General features: G+C 38.6%; 2 protein-coding genes across 2 annotated transcripts in view; both read left to right on the top strand.

Moving 5' to 3' along the window:
- Window positions 1-263: 263 nt before the first annotated feature.
- VAChT (Vesicular acetylcholine transporter) overlaps window positions 264-14,834 on the top strand; it is a 78,084-nt gene continuing 63,513 nt past the window's right edge. The window contains exon 1 of the mRNA XM_065221731.1: window positions 264-351. The gene's annotated coding sequence lies outside the window, so the exon portion shown is untranslated. The remainder of the gene's footprint in view (window positions 352-14,834) is intronic.
- Window positions 270-14,834, top strand: part of ChAT (Choline acetyltransferase) — a 296,798-nt gene continuing 282,233 nt past the window's right edge. Inside the window, exon 1 of the mRNA XM_065221730.1 lies at window positions 270-351. The gene's annotated coding sequence lies outside the window, so the exon portion shown is untranslated. The remainder of the gene's footprint in view (window positions 352-14,834) is intronic.

Below are 14,834 nucleotides of genomic sequence, written 5' to 3'. Positions count from 1 at the left end.
GGAAAAAGTGTTAGCTTTTGAGTGAAATCTCAAAATCCCACTCGAAAGAAGTAAAAGCGAATCTTAATCGATCGAAGGAGCCTTTTCGACTTACTTGGAAGTGAATGTGCTAAGTGGTTAAACGATCCAAGACACCCGTGGATTTATTCTTGGCTTAGTAAGGGCAAGCCCTCGACAAGGCAGGGACAGTGGCGTCGTCATCCGAGGGAAACGGCGCGGGTGAATCATCCGCCCTGTTCTCGAAGCTAGGCAGTTCACTCTTTGGGGCCTCCAGCTCACCCCAAAAGGTCGTAACCAACATCCGTGGATTCTTTTCCAATCGGCTGACCGGAGTTTCCATTCCCGATACAGGTAGGTGTCCTTTTATGTCCCCTGAACAATCTTAAGTTTCATCCATTGGGAAAATTTCCCCCATTTCCAAACGAGTTTCAAGCCAACGAAAGAGGTCGCCTCGCTCAACTCAATAAACGTCAACGAGTCAATTATGTAATTAGACTTTATTCAATTTTCGCCGCAATTTGCCTTTGTCCTTGTCGTATCCCAAGGAAGAAAAGACACCGCAAGGAGTGTAATTCGATTAGACAAACGCCCCCTGCTCCGTTGCATAGGAAAATATTTCACTAAATGGAGAATTTTCCATCAAGAAGTCAGAATCGTCTGAGGCAGTAATGTAACACTAACTTAATTGGCAAACAGTATGATAAATTAGTGTAATTAACTTAATGAAATTTTCAAAACGACATTCTTTTAAAAATTTCTACCCCATGAAAAACAAAATGGCGTCAGATTTGCCAATATTTTCCACCTGCTCTTTGGGCTCCCCACTAGATTCTCACACTCTCCGCTATCGCTGTGCTGCTCTCGGTGGTGGATCCAACCAACTTCCCACAATGACCGGGTGTATGTGTGCGTTCTCGGATCCATCTTTGAACTTGGATCCAAAGAGAAGCACAGTGTGGTGAAAATCCCCTCGAATCCCCACACATCCGGGCCCCACATTCCAATACTCTCTCGCACACACCCAAACCTGAACCCATTCTCCTCCCGGAAAGTCAAATCGGTTCTAATACACGAGAATTGTGTGACATTACATAACCACCCACCGGATTCGTTGACGGCAGTGGCGGCCATAGCAAAAAGTAGTAGGAATATTGTTATTCCACCTATTTCGATGCGAAAGGGGGGATGGGAGCTTTTGAGTTTTCTGAATGAACGCATCCGTGCCCTATCACTGAAGCACTACTGACTGTCGTCTTGTGAACCAACACAATCGAATTTACTCCCAGGATCGATAGCGGAGTCGACGGATTTTCCGGTTTCTACATAGCCTTGGAGATCGGTAAATCAGCAAGTCGTGACCCACAATTGTTCTCTACGATCCAGCGCTCTCAAGTGTCACTTTGAGGGCGAGGATTTAAATATAGAAAACAGCCACCCCCATTGTCGTAACCACCTCTCCATTTGAATACCTGCTTATACACGTAAATATGGCCATTGGAGACGAGCACATGCCCGGACAAGTCGAACAGATAATCCAATAAGCCACCGAAATTGGCAGCGGTTTTGTCACACCGCACCTTGGCCTTGTGTGTCGATATTTCGATGATTCTTTTAACGTTGTTTGAGGTTGTTTATTTGTTCGGCTGACGAGGGTTGCGCATTCGATATAAATTTCCACCCATTGATGGTTGATTGCTTGCAGCGAATCAGGGTGCTCGGTTTCAAGAATAGATCTGGCACTCTGTGGGTGGTTGGCGTAGAGTGTCAATAATTGGAGCTGATTTTGGGATTTGGCATGGTTTTTTGTTTGTTTGTCAAGTGCTTTCAAGGTTGAACTTTCTCTAATTTTTGGGATGTGTTGACTGAAAATTGAACACGTTCAGCATTTCATGCATTTGGTCCCATTTATTTCGAATTTAGAATTTTTGGGAAGCAGTTTTACATTAGATTTAAATGTTGTAATAAGTAGTGTACGTTCAGTAAGTTCGAATACAATTTAAAATATGTTTAAAAAAAATTAAAATATGTACAATATATTCTTTTCTGAGTTAATTTTTATTGAAGCAATGTTTATTGAGAACCTTTACGACATATTTCTCAAAAGAATCGCACCTGGTCCATCGGCATCTCGTCCCAGATCTTGGAAATGAGCTTCTTAAATTGGTCAACAGTGCGCACTTGATGTTCGCTCTGCTTGACCAGCATGTGCGACCATACATGAACGTCCAGGGGATTAAGGTCCGGAGAGCTGGGAGGCCACACAGTCTTATCGAGAAAATCAGTCAAATTCTCCCGACACCACGCTTGGACGATATTCGTCGTGTTGAAAGACGTAATGATCCTCTTCCCGTAGAGGTCCCGAAGTGCCGGGGCAACAACCTTCTCCAGAACCTCGGTCTTATAGTACGCGGCGTTGATTTTCACGTTTTTCTCGATAAACACCAGTGGGAGCTTCCCACGCCTGGATACGCCCCCCGAAACCATCACCGACGCGGCGCTCTGGAATCGCGGGATGTTTATTTGCGACGGAGGGATGCTGGCCAACGTTGGCGCCCACAGCCGATCATTTTGGACATTGTGCGGCTCTTGCAAGACAAAGAGGTTCTCGTCAGAAAACACGAACTCCTGCCGCGAAAGTATTAGTTTGGCTCTGTCCAGCTTCTTCCTAGTTGCAGCCTCTAGGGTTGGTAATACCGGCACATTTGTTCTAAAACCGGTTTTACGGTATTGAAAATTTTAATACCGGTAAAACCGGTAAAACCGGTTTTTGGACGAAGTTCTAAAAGAAATAAAAAGCTGCATAATTTGTATAAAAAGCGTTTATTGGTCAACGATTGAATAAAAAAATGCACTATTCAAAGCTTGGCCTGTTCGTTAAAATAACCTTTGAGAACGCAAAGAGCGTTTATTTTATTACCTATCTCCCAAACGAGAACGGAGCTTACTGACAAAGTTTCCGGATGCCGAAAATGCTCGTTCAGACTCCACTGATGTAGCACGTACAGTGCAAAGGGCATCGTAAATGATCTTCATGTATTTGCCTTTCAAACTCTCTGCATCGTAGTAGGCGAACTGTTGTCGAACAACTATTGTCAAACTGTTTGCTGACGTTGACGTTGAGCCAGAACTAGAAGCTGCAAACTTCGACTGCTGCAACCGTCTTTCAAATGTTTCCTTCACGGTCAAACCATCGTTCTCTGCATCAGCTGCATCATCTAGTCGATTGAGTTCCTCTCTTCGCTCGATCTCTGCATTCATTCCGTTCCCTTCCAAATCAATCAAACGATGTAGTATTTCAATCGACTGCTTTATCAAAGCAGTCCGCGAGGTCTTGAAGAATATTCCAAAGTCATTTGTCATTGTATCGCGGACAGAGCGGTTGCTCATAAATGCAAACAAATCGGCGTAGACTGAAATTCTTCCAACAAGAGACTCGACCTGCTCGATATTTGAAGTTTGTTCCAAGAGATGCTCTAGCATAAAGTGTAAGCCCACATCGGCTTCATAGATCGTACAATCCTTACGGCACAGCAGTTCAACAGAAGCCAGAACTGGTTCCAGCGCTTCAACAATTTCTTTGATTGTTATCAGTTCTTGTTCTTGGTTTTCAGATCGAGCAGAGATTTTTGAACCGCAGTCCGGAGGTCGTAGAATCGGCGCAACATTGCCAGCAGGCTATTCCATCTTGTTCTGTCAGCAAGCAAACTTATTTCTTTTCCGTGGTCTGCGTTGACATTTTTCTGGAGTAATTCGTCATTTTTCACTGAAGATTTTCTGAAGAGCTTCACTGTATCTCGTACTTTTTTCACCATTGTACAGTATTTGGGCATAATTGTATCATTGTCATCACAGTCTGAACCTATAAATTGAATAATGAGGATCATGTTTCTACTAAAATTTTAAGCTAAATTACCTGTGCTCTCTCCGAATTCCATGTAGGCGGCCGGCTTAGATGCTTTCTTGTACAAAACGTCGAATACTGCTAGGTGTATTCCATGTGCTAAACATACTTGATGCGTAGCGGGGACTTCGTTGCCAACTTTTTTCATCACCGACGCTCCATCTGTTGTGATAGCCATCACGTCCTTCTCCAGTGATATTCCATACTGTTCCGCTCCGCGTCCATCTACTCTTTGCAGGCCTAGGTTCCACGTTTTGTTGGCAGCATGAGCATTTACATTCATGTAACGTCGCACAGTGGGGTATTTATTAATTCTAGCTGGCCAAAAATATTTAACCACTCTAACTTGTCACATACATCTTATTATTCAAGGATAATAAATTTTTTTGGTAAAAAAAGGGTGGAGTCATATTTTGGAGGGGGGGGGGCGGGGAAGGGTCATGCTATAATGATATTTTTTTTTTTTTGAAAACTTGTAAGTCGTTACCTATTGTTCGGATTTAGTTACCGTCAAATGATGGAATGTTGGGAAATAATAATACTTTAAATTCAAATATGTCAAATATGTTCCGTTGAGATTTCGGCGTCGGAAAGAAAAACTAGCAGCGCATACGCGTGCCTTCAGTGTCTACAGTGTTAATGCTTGTGATTTATTGTATTCCTCTTACTTAAATACTACGTTTACATTTTACCTACTGACCCGAGTGGAGAAGGCGTAGAGAAGAAAGTCCAAACATAAACATGGGCGTGCGCTAAGGTGAATCATTGCGCCGCATTCTAACGAAGGACAGGGGTTGTTTACCTGACAATGCTAAATGCATTGTCAGGGTGATAATGGCCAATGATTGTTTACGGCTGGGTTTTCCAGATGTTTTGGAAAGTCTGCAAAACCCAACGGTTACAGTTTATGGCTTAACTGCTGATTATAAAGGACAGTGTAAGACCTTCTAAAATATAGAGAGTAGCTCGGATGCTACACCTCCCCCCTAAAAGAAAATGGTGTAACCATTTCGAAAGTTTATTTAAATATTCCGCCTCTCGACTTGGGTTCACAATTTTTTTTTTGTAATTTTCTCTTGGTTCGTTTTTATTTTCGCTTTTTAAACACTTTTTATTACTCTATTTTTATGCACTAATGTTTTCTTGTTTGTTATTGGGTGTCTAATAGTGCAATTAGGATCTTCAACTGTTTCAATTATATATGGCCCTATATAGAATGGATCCAGCTTCTTCCGATTCTCGTTCTTGATATATACTGATTCTCCAATATGTAAACAAATTGGATTTATATTGTTATTTGATATTGTCTGTCGTTTTATTTTGTTGGAGATAAGATTTTGTCTGGCTATTGTATTTGTATTCTGTAGTCTGAATTTAAGTTCCTTGTCATATTGTTCGAAGTTGTATAGTGGGTCAATTTGTACATTGTCCGTCTTTGAGCCATACGGTAACCTTGCCTTTCTACCAAATACTAACTCATATGGACTAAACCCATGTTCTGTATGAGGTGTTGTGTTGAATGTAAACTCGTAAAATTTAACCCAATCATCCCAGTCATTCTGGTGAGTATTGGTAAAGCATCTCAGATATTCGTTCAAACATCTGTGATTGCGTTCCAAAGCTCCAATTGACTGTGGATGGTAGGCTGTAGCAAATGTCTGCTTAATTTCTAAAAGTTTGCAAATTTGCTCAAGGACCTCGTTATTGTACTCTGATCCTTGGTCAGTTCGCAATTCTAAAAATGAACCATAGATTAAAATTAAATTGTAAACCAATGCTCTAGCTAATACGGCTGCTTCCTTAGTCGGAACTGGAATTAGCACGACGTATTTCGTCAGGTTACATTGGATTGTTAAAATGTATCTATTACCTTTTGCAGTCCTTACGAATGGTCCTGCTGTGTCTATAGATAAAATTTCTAGTGGTTTGGCTGGAGTAGTTGTGACTACTTCCGCTTCCTTTGTATGCCTAAATGTTTTGTTTATCTTACATTTAGTGCAGTTTTTTACGAACGAGGCAATGTCATTTTTCATATTTTTCCATTTGAACTGTTCTCTTATTTTTAAGTATAATCTATGTTGTCCCACATGACCTCCCGTAGGTGTCATGTGATATTGCGACAAAATTTTATTAATTTCTTCTGAGTTTTCAATAAACTTCGGAAGTTTATATAATATGATCGAATACGTGGAGATGGCTTTATTCGCGATTTCCTTTAGTGTATTTACTGATATATTATCAAAGATTTTGTCCTCCAATGATAGAGCAACTTTGTCTCTCTTGTAAATTTTCATATATTTTTGAATTTCTAGAAGTGCAAACTCTAATGTTTGACTTCCATTTTCGCGCGTGTGTGTTATTGATATCTGTTGTAGAATCTTCTTATAGTTATGGTTTAATAAAAATATTTTTAGCTGGTTGTGGTGCACTTCACAACTCAGTTTGCCACATTGCCAGGTGATCAGTCTGGGAATGTGACTCTGTTGACTCTTGGAGCTGCTTATTTGTATGTTCACTTATCTTTTTTCTAGTCATAGCTCTAGTATTTACAGTTAATATACACATGGTTTTTAGTTCTTCAGATTTTGTGATGATGCGCGAAAGAGCACCTACATTTGCTTTTCCGGGAACGAATTCTATATCAAAGTCGAATTCTTCCAAATCTAGACGGATTCTGGTTAACCTGGAGGTTGGTTTTTTCATACCAAATAAGTAAACCAGAGGTCTATGGTCTGTACGAATTTTGAACCTTCGGCCGTACAGGTATGGTCTAAAATAATCAATTGCCCAATGTATGGCAATCAATTCTTTTTCTATAATCGGTTTGTTGCTTTCGCCTTTGGTGAAGCTTTTGCTAGCGTAAGCAATTGGAAAATCTCCATCGGCATAACGCTGAGATAAAATTGCTCCACAAGCAAAGTTTGAAGCATCTGTCGTTACTACGAATTCCTTATTAAAATCAGGATATCGTAGAATCTGTGGTGACATCAAGTATCTTTTTAGTTTATTAAATGACTCTTCATGTGATTGTGTCCATTCAAAAACAATATTTTTCTTTAATAAATCGTTCAATGGTTTAGCTACATTCGCAAAATCCGGGACGAATTTGCGATAGTAATTACAAAACGCTACAAATCGCCGAACTTCATCAGGATTTGTGGGTCTTGGGAAATCTTTAATTACTTTAAATTTTGAATCATCGGGCAGAATACCACGATCCGTGATTTTATGACCTAGATATGTAATTTCTGTACAAAAGAAATTACATTTCGTTGGATTTAGTTTTAAATTATAATGTCGTAGTCTTTCAAAAACTCTTGACAAATTAGCAAAGTGATGATTGACAGAGCATCCTATTACTACGATGTCGTCAATGTAAACAAAAGCACATTCTGGTGTTAAACCAGCCATTGCAATATTCATCATGCGTTGGAAACTATTCGGGCTTATGTTTAAACCGAATGGTAACCTTGAAAATTGGAAATGTCCAGAAGCTGAAGAAAATGCTGTATACTTTCTGGAGTTAATAAATATAAAAATATAAATATAAAAATACACTTACACCTGCGGTCAATAAAAAAGCACGAAAGGCCGAACTTTGTTAACAAACTTGCCGAATTTGACATGTTGTAACTTTGTTCTGTTATGATCAATTAAGCTGGAATTTTGGCACAGAATCACAAATATGCTGGATTTTACGTGAAAAAAAACCAAACTTCTTGAAACTCCTGGAGAAATTGGCGATATGGTTATATATGTTTAAAATAATAGCGTTTTTGATATTCGAAATATGTCAAGATCCTTATATTCAATTATTTTTCGTACACGCAAAATTCACTATAGTTTGATTCTGCATAACAATATTAGCTTAATTGAATATAACAAAACAAAATTACATAAAAGTTGGCTAATTTACATGAAAATCCACCTATGATGTTATTTTTTTGGCTGCTGGTGTAAACATTTACAAGAAAAAAAAAACGTTGAAGATTTTTTTAAGTTTTACAATCAGTCATTGTAAAATAAGTTCAGCTAAAAAAGAACAAGATATTTATATTAAGATTTGAGATTTAAGGTGAAAGTCGATGGAATCCACAAATGGCCGCTATTTTGTTGATGTTGCCTTGCCACTTTGAATTTTTGGCGGCACAGATCTCAGAAACTAAAAGAATTTCATGTGTCAAATTATAATCACTCTTTTGCTGAACTGCAGCATACATGGCATTACAATTTCATGCACGGAAACTTAGTAGTTTCTGAGATTCAAGGCGCCAAAAATTCGAAGTGGTAAAGCAAAATAAACAAAATAGCGGCCATTTGTGGATTCCATCAACTTTCACCTAAAGAAAATAATTATATTACCCCGAGTATTACACAGCAACACCATATTTAACAATTCAAAAACAAAAACAGAACAACAAGTAAAAAAAGGGGGGTCAGTGGCGCCGGTGGTGTAGTGGTAAGCGTGATTACCTCTCACCCCAGGAGGCCTGGGTTCAATCCCAGTCGGCGGAGCCGGGATGTTCTGAGGCATAACATCTGTGATCACGCCTTCCTTCGGAAGGGAAGTAAAGCCGTTGGTCCCCGGTTCATTAGTTGATTGATCGATAGGTAGGGTCCAGGTGTGGGAGCTGTCTCCCTGGCGTCGGTAGCAATCTCAACATTTTGTTCATTGCCTTCCAGTCTTTTTCCATATTGAGCTGCGAAACAGTTCGATAGCTATTCTTATAGAAAATTTTCTCAGCTACAACATTGCTGAAGATCATTGCTATGTAAAACGAGACAGGAAAAAGTTATTAATTATTTAAGAGATTGGAAAAACTTATGACAAGATCAAGCAGCTGCTCTGTAGGCAACATTGTATTTTGCAGTGTGTCATAGTAGACATGATTTTTGTGTCCTATTCAACGCCCCAGAAACACCAATGTTGCCTGCTGAGCAGTTGATTGAGCATGATCATAAGATATCAGAGCATTGAACCATTGATAACTTTCGATCCTTGCATTTAATCAAAAAGAAATCTTCAACAAAGTTTTAGCTGGGAAAATTTCCTACAAGTACAGTTGAAAGCTTTTGAAGCAGACCGATATGGTGAATTATTAGATAGTCATGAACGAAAATCTTGGTTTTAACATAGTAATTCTCATACAAACTTCAAATGGTTTGTGCCATCTCAGTTTTTCACCGAATGGGTTCAAATTTTGAGAGGTTAGTCAAGATCCGATTTGGAATCGTTTAAGTATTGTGGAGCGAAAATTTCAAATTTTGCATCACTCTAATGAATACAGTCGAACGTATATCGCCGCCGTTTCTTGAGTAAATGTTTCAAACTTTTCCGTATCAATTTTAAAACCACTAGCTAGTGTCTCAAATATAGCTTTAAGCTCAAATTAAAATCAACACCTGTTATTTGAGCAGTTATTTTCGGATCAGCGAAGAATCTTAAACTAGTGTTGCCATCGGAATTTCCAAAGCCTGGTCTTGGAAAATCCACAAGTAGTCCCAATTTCTTTCTGAAGTTTTCTTAAATGTGATCTTTTCTTTCTTTGACGATTTGCTTTTCATTGCCAGCTAACCATTTTTTGATCGGCAGCTTGTAAGAAAGATGTAAAATTGTCTCGAAAATACGAATCCTGGCATGAAAAATGGAAAATCCGAATTTAAGAGAATCTGTGTTAATTTCCTTTCTAACACCAAGATTATTGAATTCCTCTGAACTTGCGCCACATACATAACATTTTTATCGTTGGTGTTTCAGCTGCTGCATTACACACTTTTCCATCAACCATAGTGAGCATAAAAGTATGTCTAATAGTGAACTGCTTGCCATTTAATGTAACTTTTGTTGACCGTACCGAATCAATTGCATTTTTAATATATCTGATCTCTTCATTAATTACCTCAGATGATTCCTTGATAAACCTAATGCGGATTGGGCGACAGTAGCGAGGTGAATATGGAGTTGGGTTTTGCAAAACTATGTTTGCATTGGATCCACAAACTATTCTCAACTGTGGAACACGCTCGTATCAGAATCCATATCTACACGCACCTGATGGAATTATGAAACAAGAAACATATACCTGAAAGACAACCGCCCCCTCCTTCCCCCTTCAAAACAAGACCTTGACCGCCAAGGTTGCCGCCTCGACCGCCGTATAATGAATGAAATTGTCAATAACTGAATTTGTGTCCTTTTTTTTGATAAATTCACCTATATGGACAGGCCATCTTCATTTTCCAATATCTCGAAAGATCGCAAATAGTCGCAGCTGATTTTTTGCTATAATCTTTTATACATATGTACATATAATGCCTCATATACGGCTTTACAGGATATAACAGGATAAGCCAACTTTTTTATCACGATACATTTATTTTATAGTTTAAATAGCACTTGAAGACAAGATTTTCATAAACTGCTTCTACGAAGTCAAAACTAAGTGAAATCAGCTAATGTCATGTGGAGTACATATTTCAATACCTGCTTGATTACTATCAACTTTTGCAAATTCATGCGATTATCCCAACAACAAGTAGAGACACGAAAACAATGGCACTGCGGAACGATTTTTTCCAACAAACCAACACGATTCAACAACAGGCAAGTTTGAACTGATGCCACAACGCGGTCAGTTCAGAAAAAGAAATAATGAGTACAGGGTAATGTTACCCTATCTCTGAAGTATACAATGCATGCATTCAGAATCTGTTTTGGCTTATTTTGAGAAATCGACTTTTGGCCAGCTAGCGTAGAACAAATACCCCTCCGTGAGACGGTACCTCTATTTATGCTTTTAGATTAGCTATTAAAGTCCCTCCTACTTGGAAAATTATGCTATAGAACGGTTTATACAACCCCAGTTTTTTTTTGCTGATGGGGGCGAGGCATAGCAAGTCGATCGATTGCATAATTTTTCAAGGTACCGTCGAGTTTTTTCAGTGCTGAAATTCGCCAGTGAGCGTTCAAAAGGGCCTACTTGTAATGTTCGATTCTCTTCATGGATTTTCTGTTTACAATGCTACAACTAAGCGAAACAATTCAAGCTGAACATTGCATTAGGTCCTAAGTAACACTGATAAGATTCTCTTCGTCGACTTTCTCCTTGAATCCACTCGACCCAGGTATTTTCGACACACGTATCGATAAAAGAAGTTTTTATCTCGCATACGACAAACACAACAAGAACGATTATGTGCTCAAATTATTAAGGCTGTGTCCCATTTGGTGAAATTTACTTAAATTTGAAAGATGGAAAATTTTCAAATAAACCTGCTATTCCAGCAGACTTATTTCTGACAGACAAGGAATCACTTTTGACAGACGCTTTCTCGGAAATCGGCCGATCAACAACAGAGGGATTTTCGAACATCATAATGTATTTTTGAAGTGTCAAATCTAAGTGAAAATTTTCCAAATGGAACACAACCTTAGTATTTTTTTTATTTGTTCAATCGGTAGATAAAAGATGTACCGAGAACTTATTGGAGGGATTCATGGCTACTATGAAAGGTTGCATAACATTGGTGCAAAATTGTGCACTCCATTTTTGTGAGTGCATTTATTTTTAGCGTTTTGAAGTTGAATCGCTGAGGATCAATCTCATTACCATAGAAAAAATTCAAGAGTACAGATATCAGCTCTCACAAAACTTATAACAAAGAAACTGGAACTTCACGTGTGTTGTAGTCCAGTACACAAGGAGTTTCAATTTCATGGGTGATGTCACAACCGTCCAAGATTTGTGTTCTAGAAATCTTGAAGTGATAGGGAATATCAGCCATCATGACGGTCATTGTTGGACGCTTCAATGAATCACCTGAAGAAAGCCTTACTTTTTTTTTTTTTTTTTTTTTTTTTTTTATTATAGTCACTTTAACACTTTGGGTTATTCGTGACTTGTCCGGGGTGAGATTTGAACTCGTGACTTTGGCGTGAGAGGCATGGATGCTAACCACTACGCTGGGGTCGCCCCCAGAAAGCCTTACTAAAATCGAAGACTACAAATCAAGAAGACTGGCAACTCTGCCAAAAATCAGGAGACAGTAACGGCAACGCCTCTTCTGAGCAAAAGTTGAACCTGTGTATGGTGGTGTGTGTGTGTGTGTGTGTGTGTGTGTGTGTGTGTATGTGTGTGTGTGTGTGTGTGTGTGTGTGTGTGTGTGTGTGTGTGTGTGTGTATGTGTGTGTGTGTGTGTGTGTGTGTGTGTGTGTGTGTGTGTATGTGTGTGTGTGTGTGTGTGTGTGTGTGTGTGTGTGTGTGTGTGTGTGTGTGTGTGTGTGTGTGTGTGTGTGTGTGTGTGTGTGTGTGTGTGTGTGTGTGTGTGTGTGTGTGTGTGTGTGTGTGTGTGTGTGTGTGTGTGTGTGTGTGTGTGTGTGTGTGTGTCTGTGTGTGTGTGTGTGTGTATGTGCGTTTGTGTGTGTGTGTGTGTTAATTCACGAGTGCATTCACACACATACACACTTAAAAAAAAAATTCATGTACATTTAGGTGCTCTGAGGCTGACATATACGAGCGTCATTTTTGACATAAAATTGAGTCGTAATAGACGCAAAACTCAGCTCAATCAAACGTACTTTTCGTCGAGTACCGAAGTTTTCAGTCTCGGAGCACTTAATTTTACATGACATGTTTGATTACGTCTCATCCTTTATGTCAAAGATGGATTCCGTCACGTGTAAAATAAGGTATTTCGAAGTGTGTAGGTAGACATAAATAGCTGTCAATTATTGGTTTTGTTATGATTGTCGTAAAAAGTGAAACGTTCCTTTCTTTGCTTTATGCTGACAACGAGTAAAATTCCAGCTGATATAGAACAGATGCGTAATTAAACTTGTTTTGAAAATTAAAACTATGGCAATGATGCCATTCACAATGATGGTGGGACCTTCCTCGATCATTAATTTGCTATCTCAGCCCTTTAGTGATACATTTATGGGCATTCGTATGATGCATTAGTAAAATACATGCCCGTTCCGCACGGCTTTGGAACTTGGCCACAGGAAAAAGGAGGAGGGAGGTTTAAATTGTGACGCTTGGCAACTTTGCACAGTACTCGCTAACCATTCGAATGTCACTGGCCAATTCGACACTGTTGTTATCATTCTCTGGAAGGGGTCGGTCGATTCCAAGAATTGTTAAAGCATACAGAGGATCACTATCCGGTGGTTTCATGTTCTGACAACATCTAAAATGGAAATATATTCTTTATCACTACGTTTGGGATTTTAGCCCTTCTACCTTTCAGTTTCATTTTGTCCAACATTAGATCCTCCTACGCCTTCCGCTGGATCGTGATGTAGATACCGGATTTTTTTTTTTCTTTTCGAATCCTTGAATTTTCAGCAACTTCCGAATTGATGAATTTACGCGAAACTGCACCACCTAACAAACAATTCAAAGTCACAAATAAGCATACGCATTGAATAAATGGTGTTTAACAGTGTACAATGCTGAATAAAACAGGATGTCAAATTATGTGCTGAAAAAAGCTCATTGAGATCGATAGATGCGCCTTTATTCCGCCGTTTGCTCTGATATTATTAATTTCCTTATTAAAAGCTTTATAAACGATGACTGTCTTTCTTATTCAGAACCAGAAGTTTGATCTAATAACAAACTGAATAAGTGTAATTTGCACCTACATTGTCGCTTTTATTCGACTGTTTTCAATTGATTGAATAAATGCATTATTAGATTTCATTGCATTGCTTTACAATATTGCTGTATAAAGTTGAATACACTCAGCAAAATAGCTCTTATACCACCCAATAAACAATTCAAAATCACAAATAAGCACATATGTATATTGAATAAATGCTGTATACAAAGGTGAATACAGTCAGCATAATAGCTCTTATACCACTATGCGTCCATGTTGTAATCACATGATTTGTAAATGCTTTATAAACGACTATTAGATTCATTATTCGACAACACTGATTCAGTCTTACAACAAAGCGAAATCAATAGAGTAGTGGTTACCGTTTCCGCTTTCCAATTAGAAGGTCGTAAGTTCAATCCCAAGCTCAACCCTTTTTTTTTTATTCGTGTAGAACATAATTAATTTAAATAGTAATCATCGATCACATGACTCACGATAATGAATGCATTATGGTCTAGTTTAAAATATAACCGAGCATCCTTTCTTTCGACTTGGAGATGTGAAGAGGCAACGTTGGTCTCATTTAAAACAACGATGAATGAATTAATTATTCCCACAGGGCCTTGAAGGAGCTAGAGTTGCGATCGGGAGTGCTGATAGGTATTTCCTTTCATGCATGCTTTTATAGATTATTGAGTTGCCCATATGATGAATTCTAGGATAGCTCAGATGACAAGGCAAGCGGCTGGTGATCTGAAGGTACATGGTTCGAATCCCATACAATGACATGTATAAGTATTTAATAAATTTTCTAATATCTGTGTGGTGCGAGCCACGTCTGAAATAATGAAATACAATACACTTAAGAAAACACACCCTTCCCTGTCCCCGTCCCTCTTATTTTCGGGTTAATTTTCCCACAGTTGAATAATCGTTTAATAAATGTATAATAATGTCTAATTAAACGTTACTTCACATGAGAATCAAGCGTATACAGAGCATCACTATTTTAAGGAAGCAGTGATGTCTAATAAACGTTGAATAATCAAAAAATTTTATCGTATAAACTCTGTTACAACTCATATAAGTCGAATAAAAGCTTCTCTACATACCTTATACAACAACAGTAGTTCAATGTTGTGGTTGAATAAAATGGCCAAGAAGTCGTTTCTTCAATAGACGATTGTTTGTTGGGCAGTGCATGCGACATCTAGGTTTGAAATCCAAAACCATAAAAGTGATGATGTACTAAAAAATATTCCATACGATTTGACAGGTAGCAAAACGTCATTATCATTTTCACATCATTTCCATCTGCCGGTCGATC

This window comes from Ochlerotatus camptorhynchus, unplaced genomic scaffold (assembly GCF_037179485.1).
Source record: "Ochlerotatus camptorhynchus isolate MF236.1 unplaced genomic scaffold, CSIRO-AGI_Acam_v1.1 ptg000147l, whole genome shotgun sequence".
Taxonomy (NCBI): domain Eukaryota; kingdom Metazoa; phylum Arthropoda; class Insecta; order Diptera; family Culicidae; genus Ochlerotatus; species Ochlerotatus camptorhynchus.
The sequence above is the reverse complement of the archived record's forward strand: the minus strand, read 5'-3'. Positions and strand labels throughout refer to the sequence as shown.